The sequence below is a fragment of the Ictidomys tridecemlineatus genome, chromosome 1, assembly GCF_052094955.1.
Source record: "Ictidomys tridecemlineatus isolate mIctTri1 chromosome 1, mIctTri1.hap1, whole genome shotgun sequence".
NCBI lineage: Eukaryota > Metazoa > Chordata > Mammalia > Rodentia > Sciuridae > Ictidomys > Ictidomys tridecemlineatus.
In genome coordinates, this window is record NC_135477.1 from 122,158,905 (window position 1) to 122,173,332 (window position 14,428).

The window sequence follows — 14,428 nt, forward strand, 5'->3', positions numbered from 1 at the left end:
GGCATGAGCAATACCTTGCACTAGTAGATGCTCAATTATTGTTCCTATAATGCGCGTTCTGATGATTACCACCGCAGGACTCCCCTGTGCCCCTGCTTCCTCACCCCCTCCCATCCTACCTTCCCTCTCCCAGCCTCCCCTTCCCTCCTAAGGACTCCCAGCTGTGGAATCACCAAAGCCTCCAAACACTCCCTTTCTCCCCCAGGATCCCCAAATTCGCCACTGGTTACATATTGATCCTGTTTAACTTTCCCAATGGATGATAAACATGAAATTAAAATGACTTCCTGGAATATTAATGTAGTAAATGGCCCTATTAAAAGAAAGAAAATACAGCTGAGAAAATTCGCTTTGATGTAGCGCTTCTGCAGGAGGCTCATTTATCTGCAGCTCAGACTCTCCAAATGAGATTCTGAAGGTTTCTCTGATGTCTCTTATTTTTCCCTCACCCAGAATTTAAACAGAAAATAGAATCACAAGCTGGTGTCATAAAAACGTGGGCCTTTTCCTTTCTCAACCCAAAGCAAATGAAAACAGGGCCAGGTAGATGTCAGTCTCTGCAAACTGGGCCTCACCTACTGCTGCATCTTGCCCATGGGGGCCTGCTCCAGCTGCCAGGCCGAGAGCAGCGGCTGTCCAGAGGCCTGTGCTGCTGCTGAAATTAGGAAAGGTGACTCAAGACCCTAGGGGGCTTGTCCCAGTTTGGGTGTATATTTTAATTTTTTTGGACTTGAAATCTTTTTTTTTTTTTTTTCTTTTTTTGGTACTGGGGATTGAACCCAGGGGTGCCAAACCACTGAGTCACGTCCCAGCATTTTTTTTTTTTTAATTTAGAGACAGAGTCTCACTGAGTTGCTCAGTGCCTCACTTTTGCTGAGGCTGGCTTTGAACTTGCGATCCTCCTTCCTCAGCCTCCAGAGCCGCTGGGATTCCAGGTATGCACCACTGAGCCGGGCTGTGGACTTGAAATCTTGGCTCTGCCCCTTATTAGCTACATTATCTTGAATAAAGTATTTAAAACTTTCTGAACCTCACCTTCCTCATCTATAAAATGGGAATACTAGTATCTAACTCAGGGCGATTTTAGAGATTAAATGAGATACTTTACTCAGGTGTGGCAGATACTCTGTATTTATTATTGTGTTACTATTATTGCAAATATGAATTTGTTGTGATGGCAATCATTCAGGCTTCCTCCAAGCGGTTTCCCTCACCCCTAGGCTGCCTCTGGGCAGCCACAGCTCTGAGCTTCCCCATCCCAGGCTGGTTACACCTCCGTCTCTTCCAGCAGACTGCCTGTTCCATGAGGGTTGACTGGATCCTGCTCATGACGCTAACCCAGCAGCACAGGGTACACCTTGAACTCCGTGGAGTCAGAACCAAAATGCTAGTGGTGGGAATCCTGCCCCCACTGGCAGGGCCTGCAGACTTGCGTCATACATAGGGTCATCTGCAGCCAGAAGAGCTTGGCATGCCCAGCTTGGAGATGATGTTCATCCACCTCCCCCAGCCCCGGGCTCCCTTGTGTGCACCTTCCCTGGGTCTCCTTTTGCCTCTGGGGAGCCCACTCCTTCTTCCCCAACTCAGGTGGGAGACAGCAGTTCAGATCCGGGTCCTCTGGGATTAACTCTTTCCTCCCTTTTTTCCATTGGTCTCCCCGCTTTCCCCTCTTCCTCCTCTCCTAGCAACTGCTGTTGAGATCTAGGGGCTCCCTCACCTGGATCTGGCCCTGTGGGCAGGTGGAAGGGATGCTGCAGGCCCTCTACCTAGGTGGGCCCTCCTCGGGTACCCCTGAATAAGCTTAGGGTGCGTCCAGCACCTCCCTGGCTGGTCTGCTGCCTGCAGTTCAGGCTCTTCTGGCCCTGCCCCACTGCCTGAGGGGCTCTGGCCCCTTCTGCTGCCCCTCAGAGAGCAGCTTCAGCCCTCCCCAGCAGCCAGGGCCCTGCCACATGCACTCAGACCCCGCCTTCCACGCAGGCCCAGAGCCCCATGCGACTGACCCTCGACTGTTCAATCACACAGTCTCTGCAGTCCACAGCCACGGGACTCAAGAAGGAAGAGGTCCTCCTGTGGACAAGGGGCGGGCAGGGGCTGTGGATGATCAGCTTGCCTGCTGGGGCCACTGTCCTGGGAGACCCCTCCCCAGCCAGCCCACGGCCCCCTGGCAGGAAAATGAGAAGCTGGAGCAGAGGGGTTAATTTGAGAAAAGCAGCAGTTGCTTGGAAGAGTGAGGGCGGCCCCAGGGCAAGAGCTGCTCCTGCTGTGATAATGACTGTGAGGGAGGCTGGAGCCATACACGCCTGTGCCAGCAGGCCCCGCCCCAGGCCTGGTGCTCAGAGCAGCGAGTTATGTGTTTGGACATGCATGCACACAAAAAGAAGGGCCATGGCCATCTGAGGGGGAGGCCAGCCCCTTACACACCCTTACACAAGCGCTGCAGTCGCTCTCTGTATCAAAGGATTCAGAAGCTGGGCATGGTGGTGCAGGCCTGTCATCCCAGTGACTTTGGAGGCTGAAGCAGGAAGATCACATCTGAGGCCAGCTCCAGCAACTAAGCAAGACCCTGTCTTGAAATAAAAGAACTGGGGATGTGGCTCAGTGGTAGAGCACCCTGGGCTCCATCCCCAAGAACAAGAAGAAAAAATACTATTCAGAATTGCAGGCTGTCACTGCACTCTGAGACCCAGGACACACACACACACACACACACACACACACACACACACACACACACACCTTTTCAGTCACTGTGTGCCAGGATCTGACTTAATGTGTCAAAGTGACCCCCATCACAAGGACAGAGGACTCCTTCCTGAAAAAGTGAGCAGAGTTGGGGACACCTGCCCTCAACCCAAGGGACGAGCTGGAGGCTGTTTTTAGATCTGCTTGTTTCCTCACTACACTTCATATAACATCAAATATAATAAAATACACCCGGATCTCACGTTATGTGTGATTTGTATATAACCATATGAGTTGAGCAGCTTTGCAGTTGGCATAATGTGATGTTTGGCTGGCATTTAATTAAGCACTCGTTGCTTATGAGTTCTTCATGTGAATTCTTGACATATTTTAGGTCATTGATCTTTTTCAGCAGAACCCTCCAAAGCCTTTGGTCTAAGTCTCGGGTCTCTGGTGGGTGATGGATAGCAAGACCTCAGGAAAGAGGTGGTGGGCACAGGGCAGGGGCAACATTGCCTCTGGGAGCCCACTCTGCTTTAGTGACAGCAAGCATGGATCCACAGGAAGGAGACCTCTGATGACCCAGCTGGATCATCACCAGTTACAGCTTCTGGATCCAGAGAGGAATCTAAATAGGGACTGTAGCCCAGCAGCCTCCACACTGAGGCTCGGACTCCACACACACTATGCTTTATTGATCCATTGAAGACCACGCCTGGACAGCGATGTGCTGGCACCAAATACCAACACACTGCCAAAGGCATACCCTGTCACCTGGACAAACGCTTCAGCTGAGGTGCGTTATCACAGCACCCATGCACATGCCGCAGACATGCTGTCTCCGCCAGACTGACCCAGGCTGACTCAGGCAGATCCACACCCCTCATTGCAACCGCATTGAGTGGCTCGGAGGTACCCCCTGGGTAAGGTGGGGCTATGGACACCCCAACTGGGCACTTGAGTCCACCTAGTGAGATGCCCACATTTGAAGACCCTCCCTGCCTGCTTCCTCTCACACCCCATCACACACTCCCTGTCCTGTCATGGGGAGACAGAGCATCCCAGACCCACAGAGCCCAAGGGGCCTGATTAACAGGAAATTCTACGAATGCCAATTAGAGCAAAGTTTACTGAACAAATTGTTTGCAGTTGTGCCCCGGAACCATTATGAATTTTAATCTTGCATTGATTTGCACTGATGTGAGGCTGCAGATACCTTGGGCTGCCTTGGGTCCCTTTCTCCTCACACACCCCGCCCCTAGGGAGGTATCACCCAGCCTTGGACTCAGGAGCCCTGGGTCAGCCTACACCCTCTACGGGTCCTGAGATCAATGCCACCCGTGCAGCCTCCAGAGACCCACGGTCTAAATAGAGACTGTCTGACATGAGTTGTAGAAACTCCTGCATTGTGGATGAAGAAGATCCTAAGTTTTCAAGGACCCCAGTACTCTGGGGAAGTACTTGGAGCCTCTGGAGCTGGTCATAAAAGTAGGGTCACTGGTGTGGCTATAGACACAGATGCGGCAAAGACACAGACGGAGGCAGATCTTGGAATAGTTTAATAATACCACCTCCACCAACATAACTTCTTGTGTGTATAGAACCTCAGTCCAAGGACTGCTTCTCATTTCCACCAACTACCCTTCCCAAACCCTTCCACAGTAACCCACTGCTTGGAAAAAAAAAGAAAACCAACTCCTTCCCTTATCTGTAGTGTCCAGGGATGCTTTACCATTGAGCTACATCCCCAGAACTTTTTAATTTTTATTTTTTAAATAATTTTTTAATATTTATTTTTTACTTATAGTTGGACACAATACCTTTATTTTATTTATTTATTTTTATGTGGTGCTGAGAATCGAACCCAGGGTCTATGCACGTGCTAGACGAGGGCTCTACCACTGAGCCACAACCCCAGCTCCCTTTTTTATTTTTTTATTATGAGACAGGGTCTTGCTAAATTGCTGAGGCTGGCCTCACACTTGCAGTCCTCCTGCCTCAGCCTCCAGAGTCAGTGGGATTACAGGTGTGCGCCACTGTCCCCAGCTCCTCATCTCACTCTTGCCCCTCTTATTCATCCACTGTCAGCCCCCCTTTACGACTCCAGCCTCAGAACTTCTGCACATTCTCTTCCTCTGTCAGTTTACCCCCAAGTCTCAGTTCAAGTGTCACTTCCTCAGGGAATGTTCTTTGAACCCCTGCCTAGGTCCACCCTGGCCTCCCTACAATTATATGCTGTCCTGGTTCTCTCATCATTAGACCATAAGCTGTGTGAGGACAGGGACAGTGCCTGGCTTTGCTCACCACTATTTCCCCAGGACTTAGCATAGGGTCTGGCGTTGAAAAAATGCTCCATATGAGTCAGGTTATGGCTGTAATAATGCTCTGTCCAAAACCACCTCAAAGTCAGAGTCATACAACAATCAATGCTATTTCCTTCCACTTGACTGGGGTTTGGTTACTCTGGGCTGAGCTCCCCTGGGCCTGGTTCTAACCTGTGGGTTGGGTGCATCTACCACAGGAATACTCTGCAAAATGTAGGAATGCAAGAGGACATACACAACCAGGCAAGAACCCCTTGGCCAAAGAAGTCCTGAGGCCAAGGCAAGGGTGTGGGTGTGGTAGACCAAGTGAAGAATGGAAGCCACTGAACTCTGCTCATAACTCTGCTAGTAACTCTCTGAGGTGTGGAGGAGAACACCTGCCCTGCGCTAGGCATTGCGCTAAGCACTTTACATGCATTAATTCATTTAGTCCTCAAGTCAAACCCTGGAAGTTATTATTATTCCCATTTTTAAAAAAGTAGTTTAATTGAAAAAATAAAACCTGCACAAAGTAAACAACTCAAATCATACCAAATGCATTCGATGAAAAGTCACTCTCCTTCCTACTCCAACCCCAGCCCTACTCCCTGGAGAGGAAGCACTATTTTAGTTGTATTATAGACTTTCTGATATAGTCTATGCATATACAAAGCACCTACATGTGCAGCATATGAAACATCTCTTTAAAATTGTGACTTGAGTCAGGTGCGATGGCACATACCTATAATCCCAGCGACTTTGGAGACTGAGACAGGAGGATTGCCAAGTTCGAAGGCAGCTTCAGTAAACTAGACAGGCTTTAAGCAACTTAGTGAGACCCTGTCTCAAAATAGGAAATAAACAGGGGCAGGGTGTGGCTCAGTGGTTAACCCCTGGATTCAACTCCCAGTACCAAAAAAAAAAAAAAAAAAAGACTTGAACTGAGGACACAGCTCAGGGCTACAGTGCTTGAATCAATAAATAACTTAAAATATGACTTGGTACTAGCATATTGACACTTTCCTGCATCCTGATTTCATTTAGTTTTCAACGAATAATATATCCTGGAGCTCCTTTCTTTTTGGTCAAGTTAATCTACATTTATTTTCCACCTCTTTCCATTTCACAGATGAGAAAACTGAGGCTTCAAGAAGTTAAGAAACTTTCACATAGTGCTATAGCTCCAAAGAGGATGAGCTGGAATTGAAACACCTCTGCCTGAATCAGAGCCTGTGGACCTAGCTGCTCTATTCTATGACATGGCTGGGAGCACTCACAGGGTCAGAGCATGGGCACAGTGACCCAGACCAGAACCTCTGGGCTCCAGCTGGGGTCCTCAGTGACAAGGGCAAATGGGTCAACTAGGATCTGCTGGTATCGCTACTGATCCCCTGAGTTCAATCCACAGTACTGGAGTGAGTGTGGGGAAAGCCTGGTGCTGGATCCTAGCCTCAGAGACTGATTGAAAGAGCTGCACCAGGAGTTCAGGATTCTTAAAACTTCTCAAATGGTTCTGCTGCTCAAACAAAGTTGAGAAGCACTGTTATCCTGGACCTCAAGTGAGTGGAAGATAACAATTATGGAAGCCCTCTTCCCTTTTTGCTAGTCAGCTACTTCCAGTCCTGCCCTTCACACATCAACAGCCAGAGGTCATAAAACACAAATCAGAGCCTGTGGCATGGTGGCACATGCCTGTAATCCCAGCAACTCAGGAGGCTGAGGCAGGAGAATCTCAAGTTGAGGTCAGCCTCACCAACTTAGTGAAACCCTGTCTCAAAATAAAAAATAAAGCTGGGTATGGTGGCAGCTGGGTGTGTAAGCTCAGGGATTCTAAGGCAGGGGGATTGCAAGTTCAAGGCCATCTCAGTAATTTAGGGAGGCCCTAAGCAACTTAGTGAGACCCTGTATCAAAATAATTTTTTTTTTTTAAAAAGGGCTGGGATGTAGCTCAGTGGTAAAGCACCCCCTGGGTTCAATCCTTAGTGTGTGTGTGTGTGTGTGTGTGTGTGTGTTTGTGTGTATTTATTTATTTTTAATTTTTTTAAAAAAGGGCTGGGGATGCAGCTCAGTGGTACAGCACCCCTAGGTTCAATTCCCAGCACTACCAAAATAAATAAATAAGGTATATATATTAATAACAGCTTTTATCTAGTGAGTTCAGTCGAGCCTCCCTGTCTGTGGGTTTTACATCTGCAGAGTCGACCGACCTCAAATGGAAAATATATTTTTTAAAATTGCATCTGTACTGAACATGAAGAGAATTTTTTCCTTGCCATTAATCCCTAAACAATACAGTATAACAACTATTTACATAGCATTTACATTGTGTTAGGCATTATAAGTCATCCAGAGATGATTTTAAAGTATGGGGGAGGATGTGTGTGGGTTACATGCAAATTTATATAAGAGATTTGAGTATCCGTGGATTGTGACATCTGAGGGGATCTGGGAACCCCAAAGCTCCTGAGGGAGGAGGGATGACCGTACTTCTGACGTCACTTCAGTCGGAGTACTGTGGGGAGAGCCAAGGGACTCCCCTCTCTTGCATCCTCCTGCACCCTAGGAGCCTCTCTGCCCTGCTCCAGCTCCCTGTCCTAATTATACAGTTCCTCCAGCAGCATGGATTCTGCCTCCTCCCGTCCTCCCATAGGCCAAAGCTGAGGGGGCCCTGGACCTTTTCCAGAGCCCTTGCTCACAGGGCAGTGCAGTAGGGCACCCTGCGGGACTCAGGAGATTGGCTGCTGGGGGAGCCTGAGGGATGCATCCAGGGGCAACCTCCCAGCCCATACCACACCGGTTATGGCTGCAGAGGGAAGACAGGCCCCTGGGGAGAGGGCAGTGAAGGAGAATGGCTAGAATATAAGCCAAGATCTAGGGGCCTGGGTGCAGAGAGGACAGAGAGCAGATGCTTCGAAGACCATCTAAGATACCTTAACCCCAGGTGTGGGGACGCTGGCCTGTAATCCCAGTGGTTCAGTGGCTGAGGCAGGAGGATCTCAAGTTCAAAGCCAGTCTTAGCAATGATAAGGCCCTAAGCAACTGAGTGAAACCCTGTCTCTAAATAAAATACAAAATAGGTCTGGGGGTGTGGCTCAGTGGTTGAGTGCTCCTGGGTTCAATCCCTTAGTACCCGTCCCTCCCCAAAAGATGCTTTCAGCCATCCCCTCATTCTGCCCTCCCAACCTGATCCCCAGGCTGTTAATGTCCCCTGAAATCTTGCCAGACTGTCCCAGCCCCTTGAGGGAAAAGAAGCCATATAACCAGCATCCAGAGACCATCCTTCTCATTTTCACCATCTTTGTGACTGACAGTGTGCTAAGCACTTCACACACACCTTTCAGTTCATCCTCACAGCAGTCACAGAAGGCCATCCCTATCATTATCCTTGAACAGATGGAGAAACTGAGGGTCAGAGTGGGTCATTTGTCCAAGGTCACCCCTTTTGTCTATCTCAGAGCTCAGCTCTTAACCACGATTCTATACTTGTTCCCCCAAAGCCTACGTGCCTCGAACCATCACAAATAACTAATCCAAAAGGACAGCCTCCAACAAGGCAAGAGTCTGCATACATTCTTCTGGAGAAAATAATGGTGATGCAGTGGAGCCTGTCCGTCATTTTGATAGTAGCTTTCCCTTCTCGCTGAGTAAAGGTGCTGCAATTACTGTGGCCACCTCTGGCATGAGGGAATTTAAAGGAAGACAGAATCATAGGATGTCAGGCGGGCAGAGACCTGATGCCACACCTCTAGCTCACAGGTGGAGGGAAAAAAAAAAAAAAAGAAGAGGTCCACAGAGGCTTCCCACACCCCCCTAGAAGCAGCCAGCTCAGTTTGTGATGTGGGTTCTCTGGATATCGCCATCCATAGCCCCACGCCTGCGCGGGGTCTTCTGCAGCCAGCCTAGCTGCTGCTTTGGTAGATTTCCATTTTGAATTTCAGCTCTCTTACCCGCAAGCCCCTGGGAGCCTCCTGCTTCCTCTCATTTCTTGTGTCTTTAAAGAAAACTCTCCTTGCCTGAGCTCCCTCCCATTGGATTTTGTCCTTTGGAGCCCGGCCTCTCTCCCTTCCTGCCCTCTCTCCTTCCTCTCCCTCCTCCCATCCAGCATCTTCCTCTTCCTTTTTCTGCAGGGGGAGGAGGAGCCCCGAGTGCCCCCCACCCGACCCGACGTGGCCACGCATCCCCCTCCCCGGTGGCAGTCGGGGTCCTTTGGCTTTACTGCAGCGCCTCTAACTGCAGCTTCTCCCCCTCTCCCAGGGTTGCTGGAAGATTATTAGATAATTTTCAAATTTGTAAAGCGCCTTAAGCTCCTCGGAGGCAAGGTGGTATATGAGTGTAATAACAATAACAATCCTATCTGTCAGAGCCATTGAGAAAATGAATCTTGTTATCCTCAAGAACCAGCCTAGGAACCTCAGCAAGAAACATGAAAATACAGCACGGAGCTCCGTCTCCTGACCAATCCGGGGAGGGGAAAGTGCCACCCAAGCATCGAGGTGACATTCGAGTCCCCCTCTCCCACAAGCCCAGGGCTAACGGGAAGGGGCTCTCAGAAAGTCACCCAAATTGCCTTTGACACTTCACCAATTAAAATGACTTTAGGACAAGTTGAAATCAACTTAGGGAGCAAAGCATTCTGATTTCTGAAACTCTCCGAAGGCAGCGGGGAAGGCAAGTGTCTGAGCAGGTTGTCACTCACTCAGGAGTAATGATGGGAAAATCCATCAGGGTAACGTGATTGAGTTTGGTGAATTAGTAGGGATGTTTACACTGCGCTGCTGCGGAGTCAGGATGGGGCTGGCTGGGCGGCCCGGGCTTTGACACATGTGGCAGCTTCACTCCTAATGAGGTTCTCGGACTTGACACTCACCCTGGCTGGACTCAGTGTCACTGACTTCAAGTCCGGCTGGGTCTCTCTCTTCAGCAAATGGCGAAGGGCAGGCGTGGGCTCTGGAGGCAAATAGGACTGGGTTCAAGTTCCAGCTCTGTCCCCACTGACCCTGTGACCTTGGGCAAAAGCACTGTGCTTCTCCAAGCCTCAGTTTCCCCACATATAAAATCTGCATGATGACAGCATAATTCATAGTGCCGTCTGGTGTGAGAGGAGAACGATCTGACTATCTTTTTACTTCTTTTTTTACCTCCCTGGGTCCGATATGGTTATAGAGAGAAAGGAAAATTGGGTTTATCCATTTCCCTAAAAGCCAAGGGAAGAAAAGAAAGAGAGAGGCCTATGGGAAAACATAGCCACAGCTGGAGTCTTGATGCTGCTTCTTCCTGGCTGTGTGATCTTCAACAAGTCACTTTCACCTCTGAGCCTCAGTTTCCCATCTGTAAAATGGGCTAAGCACACAGACTTCTTGTGGGTTTCTGAACAAAAGTGAAAGTTCTGGGCAGGCCTTCATCAATGTGCAAGGGGACAAAAGATCTCTGGGAGAACAAGAACAGATTGCTCTCCTGGTGAGCTGCCTGACAAAGAAAGAGGATTCAAAGAACTGACAGGGGACACTGTGAGACCTGGGATGGGGATGCAGAAGTGGGAAAGGCCCCTGAAATTTATCAGCTAAGCTTACTGGGAAATTACAGAGGACTGCAGCACAAAAGACTGAAGTCAGACCGGAAATGAACTTTCAGGCAATCAGGCAACAACAAGTCCACCTCTTCCTGGGATCTTTGACTGTATCTGAAGGAAATCTCCTAAAGAGAATGGGCTCAGACTGACTGTGCTAGAAGGCAGACAAGTGGACAGGGTATCCCCATAGGTGCTTCCTCAGGCCAGAGAGGGATCTGGCTTTGGTATGTAGTAGGGCAGATCCTCCGCAGGCTTTCTTTGAGCCTCATCCTCTGGAGGCCTTGTGACTCTGCAGGAAGTTACTGGGCCTGTTCTGGAGCAGGGGTCGTGTCCTCACAGACAGGCCCAGGTCAGCACCAGGACACAACTCCATTATTTAAGATTTTCATAAAAGAACAAACCTCCGGGGTTGGAAGAATGGCCGGGATCTGACTCTTCCTGCACAGGAAATGCAGCAGCTGTGCTGGAGGCCTGGCTTGACCTGCGGAGGATGCCCCAGCCACTGCACAAGTCCCCCAGCCTGGGAGGCCCCACTGCCACTGTGATGATGACACCTGGGCAGGCTGGCCCCTCCCTCCACCCTGAGCCAGACCCCCACCCATGCACTAACTGCTTGTGGACTCTGCGCTGATTTTATTGTAATTTCTTCCTTGTCGCAGTTAATAGCATTAGTTTGTTAATTACTGTATATTTTAAAAGTAAGAGGAAAGGGAATTCCCACTGGAGACTTGTTCTTGGCTGAAACAATGTGACAGGAGGGAAGGGAGAGTGTTGGGGTAATGAGCTCGCTCTGATGCTTTCTGCTCCTTTGCTCCTTCTGACAGTGCCTGGGGCCAGAGATGGCGCTGGGAGGTGGGAGGCACCCAAGCCCCTCCTTCAGGGGACCGTCCAACTTCTGCCCCCCCCCCTTACACATGATCAGAGAACTCATGCCCAAGGGGAGGGGGCTGTGCCAGGAGCCCTGGGGTCAAAGGAACCAGAGTAGAGTGACATAAGATACTGAGGAACCTGGCCTGGAACCAGGGCCAACTGAGAGAGTAGGATGGAGTTTTAATTAAGAAAGGGCCAGAATTTGGAGAGAGGCTCCTGCATTGAAATTAAGCAAGAGACTGCAGAGGCAGAATGGGGGTGGGGGACACAGGTCCCTGAAGAGGCAGGAGCAGCAACCGTGGCTGAGGGAGACCCAGCCCTCATGCTGGGAGTCAATGCAGATGAAGGGCATCTCTGGTAAGTCCTGAGCTGGAGGGGTTCAGTGCACACCAGCAGCACACGGCTTCCCGCTCTGCTCTTCCCACCGGGAGTCTAGTGAAGGGAAGCTGGCCCTGAGCCCAGGGACCCAGGAAGGGTTAGGGGAAGAGTGGGGAAGAGTGGATAGGGAGACAGCATGGGAGGGAAGGAGGCCCGGAGAGGGGGAGAGCCTCAGACAGAGAAGGATGGAGACCAAGAAGGAAGTTCATCTGATCTAGAGGAACTGATTAAAATCCTGGAAGAAAATGTGATGGAAAGACTTTCTATCTTTCTATTGAGACATTTAACCTAAAAGAAATGAGTTAAATAATTTATACAGAGAACGAGTGAAATTTGCTTTGATCAAATTAAAAAATATGACTGTGGAAATAAAGTGTCCGCCGCGTCCTTTCCAGGCGGCAGAAGGAGCTGCCGAGAAACAAAATGACAAAGACATAAAAATAACTAACCCTAACCCAGCGAATATTAGTACCATATTTTTTGGGAGATTACAGAGCGTCACTGTAGGCCACGCAGAGAAATCCTCTCTAAGCACCAACAGGAGAGGGCTTGCTCATTGCGGAAGCCCCATAAAAGACAGAAAATGGATAAAATTTTCCTTTGCAAAAGTGATCTGACTTCACTCAGGGGTTGGCCTAGAAGCCACAAGGGATCAAGTTAATTTCCCACTTGTGCATTCAAAAAAAGAAGAGAACCATCGGCTCCCCACCCCAACTCTGTTTCTTGATGATGACTGTTCTTCTCCCAAACACCTCACACACACACACACACACACACACATACACACACACCTGTGCGTGTGCGCATGCACACACACATACGTGAACTCATCTGCCCTTAAGGGTCATCACAGATCAGCTCCGAGAGCAAAGGGTAAGCATGAATACCCGGGACTGAACTTCTCTGGGCTTCAGTGTCACTCTCTAAAATGGACTCAGCTCTACTGTGCGGGAGCCTGGCAGGCTGCCCTGACTCAGAATTTGGGGCCATCTCTTCCTCTTCCACCTGAAGAAATGCCGCAAATGCCCCAGATGCTGGAAATTCCTGCCTCACCTGCACCTCCTCCGGGAAAGTCCAGTCCCTGAGAGAAAGTTGATCTTGAGGGGCACCAGGCCTTCCAACTTTGAGGGTTCAATTAACCAAAACCACACTTAGTTCTGGGAGAACATCCAAGATTAAAAGCATGGGCTCGAGCATCAGTACCAGGCTCAAATTCTGGCTTCCCCATTTTACGTAGCTGTGTGACCATGGCCAAGTTAACTCACTTCCTCTATTTCCTCATCTGCACAATGATAGTAAAACAGATTTGCTGGGATTCACTGAGATAAGGGATGTAAACGGGGTATCTAGAATGTTGTAAAAAATTCATAAATGACAACAGATTTCACAAAGACCTTGGAAGAGACATTCAAGGTCACAGTAAATTTTCTTTCCAGATCATTAGTTCTGGTTTCTTTTCTCTTTCTTTCTTTCTTTCTTTCTTTCTTTCTTTCTTTCTTTCTTTCTTTCTTTCTTTCTTTAGTTGTAGATGAACACAATACCTTTATTTTATTTATTTATTTTTATGTGGTGCTGAGGATCGAACCCAGGGCCTCATACATGTTAGGCAAGTGCTCTACCGCTGAGCCACAACCCCAGCCCCATTAGTTGTGGTTTCTGATCCCCAGATGAAGAGGCTCCAGCTGACCTCTGTACTAGCTGCACTGGAGCCACCTCTAATGGTTCTCCAACACATCCTGGTGGCACAGAGGAACCAGGATGAAGGGGGACACATTGACATGAGGCCTGGAGAAAGGAGGAATCACAGCTCAGCAAGGGAGACTGGAGGAGTCAGAGAGAAGACCAGCAGCCTCCCCGTTCCTAGGGGACTGTCATTGGCCAGAGGGGGTCTGAAAGTGGAGATGGGCTCCTAGGAGCCTTGGAATACTAGGCGTTTTGCAGCAATGCAGAGGCTGCTTCAGCGAAAGTGAGTTCCTGCCTCTGGGGGGTGCTGTGTGTAATCAGAGCCTTGGGGTAAGTCAGAGGGGCTTGGAGCATCCCCTGAGGGCTCCAGCTCAGAACCTACTCTGCCTGCTTGGTCCTGGGGTCTCTGGCCCCTTCCTTCTTTTCTGTGCTCCTTGCTCCTTCTTTTCCTTCTCTATGGGATTCTCTTCCCTTCTCCCCACCCCATTCTTCTGAGGACCCCTGAGAAAAAGCAAAGACCATATGGGGATAGAGTGCACGCATATCGTGGGTTTGTTTGGCTGAATGGTGTGAAGATAGGAAGGAGCCGCAGGTGATGGAGAAGCAGGTGTGTATGTGTGAGAGAGAGGGAGGAGGGAGGGAGGAAGAGAGGGAGGGAGATGGAAGAAGAGAAAAAGGAAACAGGAAATAGAGGGAGACGCAGAGAGAGAGAGGGAGCAAGAAAGACCACAAAGACCAAATGAGCAGAAAAAGAGGGGAAAAGAAATATTAGAGAAAAATGCTGAGAGGGGAAAAAAATCAAAATGGGAGGAAATTCAGAGGAAAGGAGAGGTGGGGGGAGAGGGAGGGGGAGGGGCGCCACAGCCTGCACTTGCAGCTGTCTAGGGGGCCAGCTGTGGGTGGGCCCAGGGCACACGCGTGTGCTCACAGGCACGGCCACTGA